The following is a 16,042-nucleotide window of genomic DNA, read 5'->3' as shown; positions in this document are numbered from 1 at the left end:
GTTTCTAATCACCTCAACCTTCATGGCACGAGAAACTTGAACCTTACTTTCTTCCGTGTCTCTTATAATCTGCATGTAACTGCAGCTGTAATACATTCACTACTGTCTTTGTCTCTATTCTCCAGGAAGATCGTGTACATTCTCTGTACACTGAAACTGTGTACTGAATGGTAGCGCTGTTCAAACGAAAGAATAAACCCGCAACTAAAATTGCTTTCTGCACATATAGCCTGTCTTCATTAACGCATTCTTATGATAGCTACGAGCCATGCTCCTTTACACGTTGTGCGTTGTGTTACTTCATGGAGTTGGTTGACAGATGATGGACAAGAGGTGATCTTAAGCTCACATTATCGAGTAATGATCATTTTGCAAAGCTTTACCTTTTAAATAGCAAGCTCCATGCCGTTGCAAACAAACAAGGAGGCGGCCCAATGTTGGTGTTAATCGTTTTCGTGTAGTTTTTGACTTCGTAACTGTTACAGTCAAAAGCGACAGCGATGTTTGGTATCGATGAGCCCATAGACTTCGCTTGTATTCTAGCAGATTGAATTCAGTATACCTAATGAAATGACACAAACAACAAAAGATACTTTTCATTTTTAAGAGATTCCTATTTTCACGAGGTGGTGTTTTCTTTTCGTACACAGTGTTTTACTCATTGTTTGATCATTCTTCTTTCTTATGTTCCGACTCTCGACAGTCTTTTCATTTTTCTTATATAATTATTGTTGCAGCCAACGATGACAATTATCAGGTTGTTTTTTTTTTCTTCTGCTCTTGCGGCTTTGCCTGCAATTGTCTACAACGATATTCGTCATTACCAGGTTAACTAATCTTGGTGACCTGAAATATAATCTTGACATCTAAATTTTGAAGAATGGTAGAGTAACGCTCAGTACGCAGGAAGCTGGTATCCGACTTCACGTTTGACCTGACGTACAGTTCGACTTGTTACCAAGGCGTGAATACTTTGCAAGTTAGTACAAACGTATACAAGTTGCTGTAGTCGTTGAGAAATAAAAACGCTTGCAGTGAATAAACTAGCCGGTAGAGGTTCAGCAACCCAGTCTTCGGACTGAAATCATCATCATCATCATCATCAACACAACCGCAAAGGAGTAGAAGAATTTCATATTAAAAGTAGCTTTTTTTAACAATTCAAACTTACACAGTAGCCTCCGAATTTTTTATGTGAAAACTCTTAAAGCTTTTTAAATCAAACACACTTAAACATTCCAGATATTTATGCTTCGCGTCCATATATTTGTTTCGCAACGCGGTCACTCCCACGAACACATTTCTCCCAACGAGAGACCAGTTTGTTGATACCGTTAATGTAAAATGTTTGACTTTGTTTTCGGAGCCACAAACTTAACTCAGTTTTCAACGCTTCATCACTATCAAAGTGAAGTCGTCGAAGGTGTTCTTTAAGTTTTGCATACAGATGAAAATGGAATGGGGTCAACTTGTTTATGTAAACTGATCGATGCCATTGAAGCCAAGGTGTAGGACTGTTGCAGATGTCGCAGCGCGTGTGTGTAATGTGGCATTGTTACGCTGAAGGAGAGGGTGCTTCATGTGTGGACGAACTGTTCGAATTCTAAAATCGATTACAGCACTGTTTCTCAATCACCAACATAGTTATGTTACATCCCGCCGAGTTACACGTTACAATTCGGAGCCCCCTAGCTGCAAAGGGCTGCCGAAATGTAGATATGAAGATGTAGAATTCAAATAACGTTTGTTTTATTTAAAAATCTTTAAGAGTTTCGTCATAAAAAATTCGAAGGCATTACTTTGCAGCACGCCCTTGTCTACGGACTCTGTTTCAAACTATACAGGCATCTGCTCGTTGGACATTATTTTATTTCTGTCCCGAATTAATGCAGTATTGGCCAAGACAGCAAGAGTAAATTATCGACCGTCTGATGCATAACTATTTCGACAGCTATAAATGTACTGGTGCTTCCTATCAACTAAACCTTAGGGGAAGTGATGTTACTTTAGCGCTCGTTCCTTCTTTGTTACATGTGAAGAAACATCAGCGTAGATTGCCCTCCCCTGACTGGCAACACCCATTCGATCATAGCTTAATGACACACACACATTTCAGCCCATTCCCTTCACATGGGCAGAGTAAAGTATTTATTTCACGCCCTTGGCTCCTCCGCCTCTATCTGAAGTACGAGGGAAAAATCAAATGCAAAGGAAAATACAGTGTTCCGTAGGATTTTAATTTTAGTGATGTATGCGTAATATAGCAGTGCAGCGATACTACTTGCCCTGGTGCAGACAACACGGGTTTTTATCGGTGTCCTTCCCGTTATCAGTCTCTGTTACTGGCTGCTCAGAAACTCATGCGTCGCTTTCCAACAGAATGTTGAAATGCTGTGTTACAAAGTAAACATGGACAGCCAGCGGCCTGCGTGAAGCGCATCGCCGCGCTTGGCCTGCTTCGGTAACAGTGTTCCACTTACCCAGTAGTGTCCTCTGGTTAACAGCTACGCACTGCCTGATAGGCGGACACACTACTGAGCTTCAGACGTGCCGCTAACACGTTTTATGAGAGGTTGTGCGACGTGCGCGCCTCTAGTGGCAGTAAGTGTAAGCTGGAGGTTTGCGCTGTACCGAGAAACTGTCGCACCACATTCGCGGGGAATCCTCTTTCAGTGACTGCGGCAGCAGCATGCTTTCGAAACATTTAGTCCCTCAAGTGGTCTGCAATATTCCTCGTACTTCTCCCGACGCTCTTTTTGCACATAGTCACGAACACTGTCAACAGACTTGTACCCACACCAGCTACTGGAGCTCATCACAGAACAGTGATTTTCCTAAATCACTCCAGGCATATGCCGGGACGGTTCCAGTGAAAGCGCACGGCCAATTTCCTACCCGTCCTTGAAACATTATAAGCATGTGCTCCGTCTCTTATAACCTCATGTCGACAGGACGTTAAACCCTAATCTTCTTTCCATCCTTCCTAGTACAGAATACAGAACGTGACAAAGAACCCCCCCCCCCCCCCTTTCTCATATACCACCACCACCACCACCAGTTTCCTGCAGTTCCTTCTACTATGTTCATTTCCACTCATTATACTCGTTGGCAACATCGTTATCATGTAAATAATTACAAATAAAGAATAATAATAAAATGCTGACCACAGAAGACAAACGATGAGATAATAGCAATGACTCTCAAGTCATAAAGCAGCGGGCAGATCATTCTTTTATCATATGATTTGAATTTGGAAAGTTGTTGACGATATCCAGTTTTTCATTTCCGTTATTTCGTGACACGTTAAACGAGAAATATCTCTTCTCCCAGCTGAAAATCGAGGGAGAATTTGATGGCAGAGGAAACTGGGAAGAAAGATGATGTCTTGGCTGCGAATCGTTGGATGACACCACTCCAGTCACTGATACATACTCATCAAGCAACTGTGGAACGTGTGTTCGCAGCCATCCATTAGTGGATATGCATTGAGGGAAGAAGACAGTGGCCGGCCGTTTTGGACGAGTGGTTCTAGGCGCTTGAGTCCGGAACCACGCGGCTGCTGCGATCGCAGTTTCGAATCCTGCCGCGGGCATGGATGTGTGTGATGTCCTTAGGTTAGTTAGGTTTAAGTAGTTCTAAGTTCAAGGGGACTGATGACCTCATATCTTAAGTCCCATAGTGCTTAGAGCTGTTTGAACCATTTTAAGAAGACTGTTGTTACCGGAATGAAACAATGCTGTCGTGGCCTGTTAATCTTCTTCCGTTGAATCTAAATTTATAGTTTATTTCCTATATTAGAATATATTGTTTCTCAGGACATTGCAAAAATACGTTACCTTTCAAAATAGTCACTCTTAATAGCTTTGACATACATTTAATTGTATGCATATAATTGAAGAAATGGCTTGTGACTCTTCAAGAAATGTCTTACAGATAAATACGAATATTCTGCCTGGAAGTGCAAGCAGCAACCTGCTTCACACGAATGAAATCGAGGGCCAACAAACACACACACATATATATATATATATATATATATATATATATATATATATATATATATATATATATGAGAGAGAGAGAGAGAGAGAGAGAGAAAGGAGTATACCTCGTCATTTGTAATGGATCACAATGACTAGATTTGATCTTAGAATAGACACTTAGTTAACTGAAGTTTGTACCAATAATGGAAGTGATCATTTTTTTTTCCAAATTCGTAGATTAGTACGTGGCAATTGAAAGGACAAAGAAGGGAATGACGTGGTTTAATATCCATACGCGGCATGATCATTAAAGGAGGAATGTAAACATCGAATTATCTGGTATAGGGGTGCAATTCTGTCGAGGATTGCAATTCTGTTCCCTACATGTGCAAGTCCAGTGTATTAACTATCACACCTCTTCACTCGGTAAAACATTCATTAATACATTCGACCAGTTGAGTAAATATTTAAAATTCGCTTATTGATTGGCAAAATATTGTCTGGTGCCTCGTTACTAAGTAGGGCCGTATAGCTGCAAACTATTTGTTGATATATAAATAGCTGTGCTTCACAGTTCTTAAGTTTCCTAAATACTTCAAATCACTAGTTACACGTATTTTTACTTGGTCACAAAGAGCACAAGTTTCCTTATCTGCAATGGTGAGGCGGAATTTTGCTATTCGATATTATTGCAGCTATCTAATTTTACGTCTCCTAAAAATTGCCCATCGTCCTAAAAATCACACCATACTTTAAAGACTAGTAGAACTTGTGCTTCCTTGCAGTTAACGACTAAAATTGAATTCCGAATTTCGTAATAGGAAGAACTGTAATTCGAATAACGTCTCTGACGTTGCCATTTAAGTTTTGTACTGTACAGTTGCATGTTAGACGAAAACTTGCTCCATCTTGGCTTAGAGAAGGGCCATGGACTGTATGTACGAGAGATTGCGGGTAGAAAAGAGGCAGTTGAATGTCTTCTAAATTAACTCTTCGTTTAAAAGTAAATAAATAATTTAGTAAAATGAGCGTGTCATTTCTTTGTACTTTTAAGTTTTTCTAGAAAAATATTCTGTGGAATTTTGAAGTATTTGGTGGAATAAACAATTTTTTTACGGCTTGGTTTCAAATTTAGCTGTTGCTGTCTTGCAATCGTATATCATTAAGTAAATGAGTAAAAGTTATCGCACCAGTACTCTTCACGCCTTTCTGAATAAATGCCAATTTTAATAAAGAGCAATGAAACTTATTTTATGTAGTACTTTAACTATATTCATCAGTGTTCCTTCTGTACAGTAATGGATTATTTAAACAGATTTCATGAGTGGATATATACATCGTGATGCTGTACTTAAAATACATAACTCCTTAAACATTAATATTAGCAAAAGTATAGAGTGCTACTGACCTTAAAGATGAACGCTGTGTTGCAAACAGTTACAGCGAAAAGACTGTTACACATTTAGCACTAATCTCTTTACAGTCCTTCCGTATAGTCTCCCCGCTTGTCTGTGACTGAATTACGTCTCAGAAGCTCTCCTTATTCCATCGAGGACACCACTTCTGTTCATCTGTCGAATGGCTTTGGCACAGTGGTGGATAGCTCTTCCAGAGAAAGATAACGACGTCCGCGCATAGGTTTTTCCAACTTCTGGAACGAGTCGGTCTGGTGGAGTCATGCCAAGGTTGAAGGGAGGAAACGGCAAAACTTCCCATCCGTATTCGCGTAGGTTTTGGGCTACAACATTGCCGATACGCGGCCGAGCATTGTCGTGGAGAGTGAGTGATGCAGCCTCGAACAACTGAGGTCAGGTTTTGTGCATTTTTGTGCAGTTTTTGCATGAAATTAAGATATTACACTGGCGTGGTACTTGTTCCGCGTGGGATTCTAACAGCCATCATGATTCCTTGGTGATAATAAGCAAAAATCGTCGTTTGCTTGAGCTTTGATTGAGCGCGTCAAAATTTGTTTGGACGTAGAGAATATGAAACTCTCCATTCATTGAACTGTGATTTCAACTCTGGTTCAAAGACTCTAATCCATGTTTCATCAACAGCAACAACTCGACTCAAGAATCCTTGACCTTCACCGTCGAATCTTTGTTTGAGCAAGGTTAACAATATCCAGGCATTTCTGCGTCTCTTCAGCAAACAGTGTGAGGCCCATCTCGCAGAAATTTTTCTCCTCTTCGAATCATTTGTCTGAATATGGAATACTGATGTTGGAGGAATTCCCGTGGCTTCAGAGAGTTCCTCACAAGTCGAACTGCGATTTTCTTCGAGAGCATCTGTCAAACGTTTCACATATCGTTCATCTGTTGATGTTTTTAGGGTTCTGGGTCTTTGATTATCATCTGTGGTCGCCCGACCACCACGAAATCGATTAACCCAATGTGAAACTGTAATACGGTCCACTGTAAAGGCGCCACAAACTTTACTTAGCGCACTGTGAATGAATTTTCGGTTTTGATGTCGACCTCTTGTCTTCAATGACCACAGTACCTGAGATCCTTGCAGGGTCCATTTCTACCCATCGGCAATTTTATGTTAGACAACACTGCGAAAAAAAAAAAAAAAAAAAAAAAAACACACAGCCCTCCTCAAGGTCCAAACTGGATCTGACGCAATTTTCGTAGTTGCATCAGACAATCTACAGTAATATGAATCTGTGCATTATTTATGAAATATCCTTTCTTTGTGCCTATCTGCAACTCAACGTGTCATCTTTACGGTGAGTAACAATCTAACCTTTTCTTCATAATGTTCATAATTTAACCTTGACTTTCAATTTTTTAACTCCTTAAGCAGTTGTTTACATGCATTTTCCTTGGGACACAATTTTGTGCAAATGAATCTAAATGTCGTGAAGGCGATCCAACCCAGAATATAATTCCTACAAATACTTAGATGAAAATAAGAAAAAGGTAAACTACTAATATCTTTCTCTGAACGACTTGCAATTACACTAAGTGCAAGGGTTGCTGGACTGGATTTAAGAAGATTGATTTTCATTTTCCTAATTCAAGATTAATACTAGGTGAAAAGCGCTCTCCAAAATTTTGAACAATCTTTTTTACTAACTCTAGTTTCTGCATTAAATATTTCGTTGAATTAATTTGCAAAAAGTGTAACAACCAGTGTGCAGAGGGTCTACTTGAGGCCGGTAGTGGTTCTGTGATTGTTTCTCGTACTTCATTCACGTTACCGTGAACATGGACCAGGATGTTTATTTAACCGTTCTCGGCCACCAGCTATAAAGTTTTCGTGTATTTCTTCATGTGACGACTGGAGAGCTCACAGAGCTGCCTGCACGCGTACGTCCCTGGTTTTACGAGCAGTCAGGCATCCTATCGCACCTCGACTGGCTGCTAAATTATTCGATTATTCAACCGTAATCCAATAGACTATGTCTGGGGTTATTTGGAACTACGGGTGAAACGTAGCAATGAACATCCTCACGATTTGCTTGCTGTGTGGGATCTAATCATCAGTGAATGGCTTCAGCTGGATAGCGCATACCTGTAGAAACTAGTGGCACTCTTCCCTTGCTGAACTGAGGGTAGACTATCTAGGCCAGTTGTTCCCAACTTGTGATAATTACTTCCTGAGGAATAAAATGTAATTTTTTGAGGGATAATAAACAGAGCGTTAAATTGTTTTGTTTTCATGAAATTAAATTATTTATCGTAACACTTTAATACTGAGTACATAAGTTACCAGTAATTACATCATTTTTTTCAAGATACTAGTATTAACACGTTACAATGCATTAACGCGTGACATAACGTGATGGAGATTACAGCTAGTGAAACGAATGTATGAAAATTATTTTCCTCACACAGTTCGCAAACTGCACACAAAGCTGCTTTGTACTGTGTACCATGCATCGAAGACGGTAGAATTGAAACATACATCTCACATATGCTTAAATACCTCATGAAAACCCCTTCTACGCATTGTAGGTAGTTCCGGCAATTGATCATAAATTGTTCTATTAACCACTTTGCAACAGAAAACGAAATAATTGACAGTGCATAACAACAGTAACTGTGTAATGGCTACTACAGTGTGTTACATTTATTATTGGTCGCGTCCAGACCCAAAGCAAGGACAGCCTGAAGTCTTTAGGTGTCTGCCAGTTCAAAAGTTTAGTCAGGCGCTAACGTTGATAATGGTGGGGTAAGACGTACGGCGTGGGTGGGGAGCGAACTAGCTACAGTATGTGATCAAAAGTATCCGGACACCCTCAAAAACATACGTTTTTCACATTAGGTGCATTGTGCTGCCACCTACTGCAAAGTACTCCATATCAGCGACCTCAGTAGTCATTACACATCGTGAGAGAGCAGAATGGGGTGCTACGCGGAACTACGGACTTCGAACGTGGTCAGGTGATTGTCACTTGCCTCTTACACGTCTGTATGCGAGATTTCCACACTCCTGAACATCCCTAGGTCCACTGTTTCCGATGTGATAGTGAAGTGGAAACGTGAAGGGACACGTACAGCACGAAAGCGAACAGGCCAACCTTTTCTGTTGACTGACAGAGACCGCCGACAGTTGAAGAGGGTCGTAATGTGTATAGGCAGACATCTATCCAGAAAACCACACAGGAATTTCAAACTGCATCAGGATCCACTGCAAGTACTATGACAGATAGGCGGAAGGTGAGAAAACTTGGATTTCATGGTCGAGCGGCTGCTCATAAGTCACACATCACGCCGGTAAATGCCAAACGACGCCTCGCCCGGTGTAAGGAGCGTAAACATTGGACGATTGGACGGTGGAAAAACGTTGTGTGGACTGACGAATCACGGTACACAATGTGGCAATCCGATGGCAGCAGGGTGTAGGTATGGGGAATGCCCGGGGAATGTCTTCTGCCAGCGTGTGTAGTGCCAACAGTAAAATTCCGAGGTGGTGGTGTTATGGTGTGGTCGTGTTTTTCATGGAGGGGGTTTGCACCCATTGTTGTCTTGCCTGGCACTATCACAGCACAGGCCTACATTGATGTTTTAAGCACCTTTTTGCTTCCCACTGTTGAATAGCAGTTCGGGGATGGTGACTGCATTTTTCAACACGATCGAGCGCCTGTTCATAGCTGTGGCGGAGTGGTTTACACGACAATAACATCTCTGTAATGGACTGGCCTTCAGAGTCCTGACCTGAATCCTAAAGAACACCTTTAGGATGTTTCAGAACGCCGACTTCGTGCCAGGCCTCACCGACCGACATCGATACCTCTCCTCAGTGCAGCACTCCGTGAAGAATGGGCTGTCAGTCCCCAAGAAACCTTCGAGCACCTGACTGAACGTATGTCTGCGAATTTGGAAGCTGTCATCTAGGCTAAGGGTGGGCCAACACCATATTGAATTCAGCATTAACGATGGAGGCCCCCACGAACATTTAAGTCATTTTAAGCCATGTGTGCGGATACTTTTGATCACATAGTGTAATATTTAACCGCGCGCAGGGGTAATGAAGTTATTTACAAACATTACGTCTGAGTTACGCTTTGCGTAACGTTGGAAAGCTATATGGAATGGAACGAACATAGGCCAGTTGCATTTTCTCAGTGTTCTGCCAATAAATTGTAGTCTTTGGTTTTCTTTACCCACAGCCAACTTTTTTAAAAGAAAATAATGGAGATATTTATATACTTGAAAAAAATAGGGGAGATTAAGAGCACGGCAAAATTTCACAAAAAATCGAAGCAGGTGTCTGTAAAAGATAACTATTTAAATACACATCGCAAATACTTGCGCATATTGTGCAACAGATTTTGCCCCTGTCAGAAGTCTTATATCATTTTTAGCAAATTCAAAGAATTCGCTGCATCAGTCAAGAAAATACATGGCAATTTCCAGTTCAGATTTGATTAGGTTTGTACTACTTCTGTTCCTTACATCTGTCCACATAACAGAAAATACTCGTTCTGTGTAAGCATTTCGTCCTGGTATACTCATAACCTACCAGCTTACTGAAGCTTTCAAAATTCATGTTATTTGATTTCAAAGCGGTTAAAACTTTTATCCAATTCTGGCTAACGCTACCCTCTAAAGAGACAGCACACTTAATTCCATAATTAGAACTACAGAGTTCCTCATACAATTAATCTTCATTCACCCAATCCTGCTTGATACATTCCACAACTTCATGCATGTCATTGACTGTTAATTCTCTTTCTGGATATAGTGAGCTTAAACACTTTACTTTAAACTATCATCAAAGTTGTTAAATAAGTGAGAATTTAAAGAATCATAGAATTCAGTGACGCTGTTCTCACTAGTAGATTTCAGATTTGAATCTAGAACAGCGGCTAACAATTTATGAGTACCACAACCAAAAAGTCTGCCTTCCTTGCTCTGTCTAACTTTACTAATTAGTAACTCTACAGCTTCTCCAAATACTCTGCTTTTTGAATGAAAACATTTTCAGTATTCGCAAAGAAATTAATATAAGCTTGAACAATTGTCTACTTCAGTATTTTCATTGCAAAAATACTTTTTCAAAATTTGGGACTATGTGAATCATCAATTCCTTTAAAATAGCTTTCTAGAGGCTCCCAATTTCTTAAAATCCTTTCTATTGCAGGTGTGAAATATAACCATCTAGCATTTACATGCCGCAGGATTTCAGCCCATTCAGCATTAACAAATTCAAAAAACTATTTTAACGTTTCCCTTCATTTGGCAGAACAGGAAAAGTGTCTATATATTTTCAGTTCTAACACTTCAACATATGCATATTGCATCAATTGCATGCATGTTGCATGACGTTATGAAGCACATGGTTAAAACAACCAGCTTTGAGGATGTTTTTATTTTCATTACTTTATAGTTTCATTACTTAATAGTTTCCTGACTCAGTGGTGCTTTCCATAAATTATATTGGCACTATCAGCACAGTACGGTGATATATTAGTGACATTCAAATTATGTGACTTCAGTGAGTTTTTTTTAACAACCTATGGCCACCCATTGGAGTTTCCTCTGCCTGTTCTATGAAATCCAACAATTTATTTTCAGTCCCACTAAAGGGATCAAAATATCGTATTACAGCTGGATACATTTTTCTCTTTAGGTGATTGGAGGCATCATTTGCTAAAGAAAAGTACATGCTACACTTTTTGTGGTCATTTAAAGCTTCCAAAAAACATTTCGCATTTCTTAGGGCCAATATGTTCATTATGATCATTTCGGCAAGATATTTTTTGGACACTTTAGATTCACTGAGCGCGTTTTTTGAAAGCTTGACCGCACAGTACAAGCTCCCATAGCTTGTGTTGTACTGTGTGGTAGACTAATCAAAGTTCACCAGCAAAGGTTTTCACATCGTCGTTTGTTAGGCCTTTGTTCAGGGGGGGAGAGCTGAAGAAAGTAGTTATCTGGGATGATGTATTGACATCATTTGCTTTGCTTTTGTGACCTTCAAGCAAATACAAGTTCACTTAGAAAATGGCCAATTACTAATTATTACGCGCTGAACAGTGATTTGTTCAAATACGGGAGATCTCGGGAAATACGGGAGAGTTTGTTACTCTCCCTGCGTGATCGTTCCAACAAAAGTTATTCGTAATAGTACTCCCTAAATATTTAGCTGAATTTATAGCCTTTAGATTTGTGTAACTTATCGTGTAACCGAAATGTAGTGGATTCCTTGTCGTACTCTTGTGGATCAGTTACACGCTAATGTTCATAATAGTGGGAGTAACGTTGTTGGGTGGAGGGGGGGGGGAGGACTATCTAGTACCTAATTGCACACAGGAACAATGGTGATAGGATGGATGGGAGCCACTGATATTGGCTAAGGATGGTGTTATGGGGTAGTGCTAGTTTTTTGGGGATGCACAGTGTGTCTTGGGCATTGAAGAACCAAAATCGCTCACAATGGTTCAAAGGTTCAAATGGCTCTGAGCACTATGGGACTTAACATCTGTGGTCATCAGTCCCCTAGAACTTAGAACTACTTAAACCTAACTAACCTAAGGACATCACACACATCCATGCCCTAAGCAGGAATCGACAGTCGCGCGGTTCCGGACTGAGCGCCTAGAACCGCTAGACCACCGCGGCCGGCCGCTCACAATGAATATGCAGTCTGTGCATAATATCAATCCACTGATAAGCCCGTGTAGAACAGTATTTGGCTAGAATAGAATATCAGTGATACAGTTTTGACATCGTGAAGAATGCTACGTATGTGGTATGAGATTTCGACTAAACTGCCTGTATAGGGAACATGTGCAGGAAGATTTTCCTTATGTTTGTTGCTGGTTGCTTGTCAGAAGTTACAGTGTCAAGCGGAGCAACGGCCTGAGAGTGCCAACACTTTCTGAAGATGTTTTGGCCGACACCGCTATGGACGATCACGCGTCTAGACGACCAGTGATCGACAACTCTGGTACTCGATCTGGAATACAAGTCGTTAAAGTGACGATTTAATGTGTCAGCCCTTTCGTCTCGCACGAATATGAGATATTGGTAGAGTTATCAGCGTGAGTGGCTAGCAGCAGTGCACGTCGTGAGCAGGCGGCCGCTGCGCTGTCCGCGACCTTGCGTCGCTCTGCCCCACCTTTCCACGTTCCACAACTCTCTCACACACGTCGCCTCACCGAGCTCCCTCACACACTTTGTGACAGCGGCATTTCGGCTTCCATGCTTGTATCTGCCGCTGCGAGCATTAAATTATTTTATATTTCGCGTCATTTCCTAGGTGGTATCTGTAGTGTTCGCTATTGGCTCAGAGAGCCAACGTTCCCGCACTGATATATTCGCCAATAAACTTAAATGAATATTTCCGAAAAAGTTCTTACTTTTATTGTGACTTCGCGCGCAGCTTTTGTTTTTCCCAACACAGCAACGGCTCTTGTTAAACATCAAGAGACTGTTCTTCATATTTTTGTCATTATCATATTTTTTTATTATAGTTGCTCTTAGTTATTGGCACATTCATTTTTATGTGGTACTGATGTAATGATAACGGTTTTACATTAAAAGTATTCACTATGTTGTTGAAGAACTCGCCGAACTATTTTTCAGGTGTCGAGTACAATTACCTTCTGCGTTTAACAACAGTTACGAATAAAATAAGTCTCGAAACTTTTTGGACGTGCGTTCTTCCACGGAGTGTTTAGACTTCCATTCTTCAGTCACGCTTAGTTTCCAAAAAGCTTTTTAGATACCTATAATCCCGAAAAAAATTGACGCCTGATATCTACAAAATTGTTAGTCATGTATATAATACTGTTTACAATTATCACCCAATCTGGGGTTTCAGATTGCGTCATCCAATCAAATTCTTGATATCTTCCCCCTGCGGGTCCGGGGGTTAGAGTAGGCCCGAGGTATTCCTGCCTGTCGTAAGAGCCGACTAAAAGAGTCTCAAGTTTTCGGCCCTACGAGTTCAGGTCCCATTCTATGGTTTGACCTGCCACATTCATAATTCTACAGAAGTGCGAGCCATGTGGCCTTACGTAGTGCATGAGTGCCCTTAGATTCGTTCTTCTGAATCTCTTGTCATGGCTTTGCATTTCCACCTGCAATTCAACTATTTGAGCGAGGACACTTTCCGGGGGATGTCATCTTCTTCCATTGTCTCCTGTCCTCTGTTACCCCCATGACAATATTGGATTTCTCTGCACCCAATATCCAGCATGGTACTCAGTCCATTGTGGTGGGGCCGTCATGTACCCATTTGGTGTTAGCCCCCTGACAACACAGGGATCGCACTGCTGATGCCTGAGCTGTAAACTCCCCACATATGCCAAGGAGTAGATGACTGTCTTCCTGGGGCATCAAGACTCTCGGCAACGGCCACCATGCCAGTTGCTCTTTGCTTTGGCTGGATGGCGCCTGTGGGGAGAGCCCCTGATCGGAGTGGGTGGCACCAGGGTGGATGACCCGAAGTCAAGCGGACTAAGTCATCTGTTACTGGTGACCATACAGCACCAGCAGTCTCCAAGAAGGGCAAGAAGAATGCAATGCCGACAGGTATGACCCTAAATCGTTTTCTTCCCTCGCCACACCATAGGAGGAACGTAGAGCTACAGAACGGAGAGAACCATATTCGCCTCGGTTTTTAGTCTGTAGCAGAACCGATGGGGACTCTTTTCTACCTACGAAGCCTCAATTTTGCGTTGAACATCTTGAGGATAAGTTTGGAGAATGACAGCGCTGTCCAAGATCCGAAACGGCGCAGTCTTGATTCAGACAGCATTCCCAGCCCAATCCTGAGCGTTACTCACCTGTGACAAGCTAGGTGATATTTCTGTTTCCGTCATTCCCCATAAAAGCCTCAACATGGTCCAGGGGATTATTTTCCATCGTGACCACCTCTTGCAGTCTGACGACGAGCTCTGCGCCATGTCAGTGTGGCCCATGGCACATATTCGACTATTGATCTCTCGGTTTGCAGTCCTGGCCTTCTCCCATATATCCACTGGAGAGCACATGGCGACTTGTGTGGTAGTGACCACTTCCCCATATTCCTGTCGCTGCCCCAGCGTCAGGCCCACGAACTCTTACCCAGATGGGCTTTAAACAAGGCAGACTGGGAAGCCTTCACCTCTTCTGTCACCGTTGAATCTCCCCCACATGGTAACATAGATGTCGTGGTTGAGCAGGTAACTACAACGATAGTTTCTACGGCGAAAATGCGATCACTCGTTCTTTAGGGTGTCCCCAGTGAAAGGCAGTCCCTTGTTGGTCGCTGGAAGTCGCTGAGGCAATTTTGGAGCGTCGGCGAGCTCTACACGGGCATAAGCGGCATCCTTCCGTGGAGCACCTCATAGTCTTTAAATGCTCCGTGCCCACGTTCGCCAGCTTACCAAAAAGTGGAAACAGGAGTTTGGGAGAGGTACGTGTCGACCATTGGGTGCCATACGTCAGCTTCCGAAGTCTGGGCAAAGATAAAATGAGTTTTTGGGTACCAGACCCCAACAGGTGTACCCGGTGTTAACATAAATGGCGTGTTATGAACCGACGCAAAAGTGATTGCCGAGCACTTTGCTGAACACTATTCTCGAGCCTCTGTGTCGGAGAATTACCCCCAGCCTTTCGCACTCTCAAACGGCGGATGGAAGGGATAGTCTTCTCGTTTATTACGCGCCACAGTGAACCTTATAACGCCCCATTTACAGAGTGGGAGCTCCTCAGTGCCCTTGACCAATGCCCAGACACAGCTCTTGTGCCCGATCGGATCCACAGTCAGATGATTAAACATCTCTCGTGTGACTACAAGCGACATCTCCTCGTCATCTTCAAACGAATCTGGTCCAATGGCGTCTTTCCATCGCACTGGCGGTAGAGCATCACCATACCAGTGCTCAAACCTGGCAAAAGCCCGCTTGATGTCGATAGCTACCTGCCCATCAACCTCACCAACGTTCTTTGTAAGCTGCTGGAACGTATGGTGTGTCGGCGGTTGGGTTGGATCCTGGTGTCACGTGGCCTACTGGCTCTGTGCCACCTGGGCCGCTCTGCCACTTATAATCTTGTATCTGTCAAGCCTGCCATCCGAACAGCCTTTTCCAGATGCCAAAATGTTGTTGACATTTTTGATTTATGAAAAGTGTGTGACACCACCTGGCGACAATATATCCTTGGCACATAATACAAGTGGGGTGTCCGAGGCTTGCTCCCCATTTTTATCCAGAATTTCCTGTCGCTTTGTTTTTCTGTGTCGAAGTTGGTGCCTCCCATAGTTCCCCCCATATCCAGGAGAATGGGGTCTTGCAGAGCTGCGTATTGAGTGTCTCTCTCTATTTTTGGTGGCTGTTAGCAGTCTAGCAGCAGTTGTAAAGCCATCCAACTCACCCTCTCTGTATGCAGACGACTTCTGCATTTCGTACTGCCCCACCAGTACTGGTGTCGCTGAGTGGCGCCTACAGGGAGCCATCCACAAGGTGCAGTCATGGGCTCTAGCCCACGGCTTTCAGTTCTTGTCCGCAAGTCGTGTGTTATGCACTTCTGTCGGCGTCATATTGTTCATCCGGAACCAGAACTTTACCTTACTAATGATCCCCTCACTTTAGTGACTGGTTTTCGGTGCTCGATTGA

At 42.4% G+C, this 16,042-nt stretch overlaps 2 protein-coding genes across 2 annotated transcripts in view; one reads left to right on the top strand and one right to left on the bottom strand.

Annotated features, from left to right (window-relative positions):
* The window catches only part of LOC126357156 (pantothenate kinase 3), a 137,134-nt gene extending 134,596 nt beyond the window's left edge, over nt 1-2,538 (bottom strand). Inside the window, exon 1 of the mRNA XM_050007430.1 lies at nt 2,481-2,538. The gene's annotated coding sequence lies outside the window, so the exon portion shown is untranslated. The remainder of the gene's footprint in view (nt 1-2,480) is intronic.
* The window catches only part of LOC126357140 (charged multivesicular body protein 7), a 215,638-nt gene that overhangs the window by 47,571 nt on the left and 152,025 nt on the right, over nt 1-16,042 (top strand). The window lies entirely within an intron of this gene.

Source organism: Schistocerca gregaria, chromosome 1, assembly GCF_023897955.1.
Source record: "Schistocerca gregaria isolate iqSchGreg1 chromosome 1, iqSchGreg1.2, whole genome shotgun sequence".
NCBI lineage: Eukaryota > Metazoa > Arthropoda > Insecta > Orthoptera > Acrididae > Schistocerca > Schistocerca gregaria.
The sequence above is the reverse complement of the archived record's forward strand: the minus strand, read 5'-3'. Positions and strand labels throughout refer to the sequence as shown.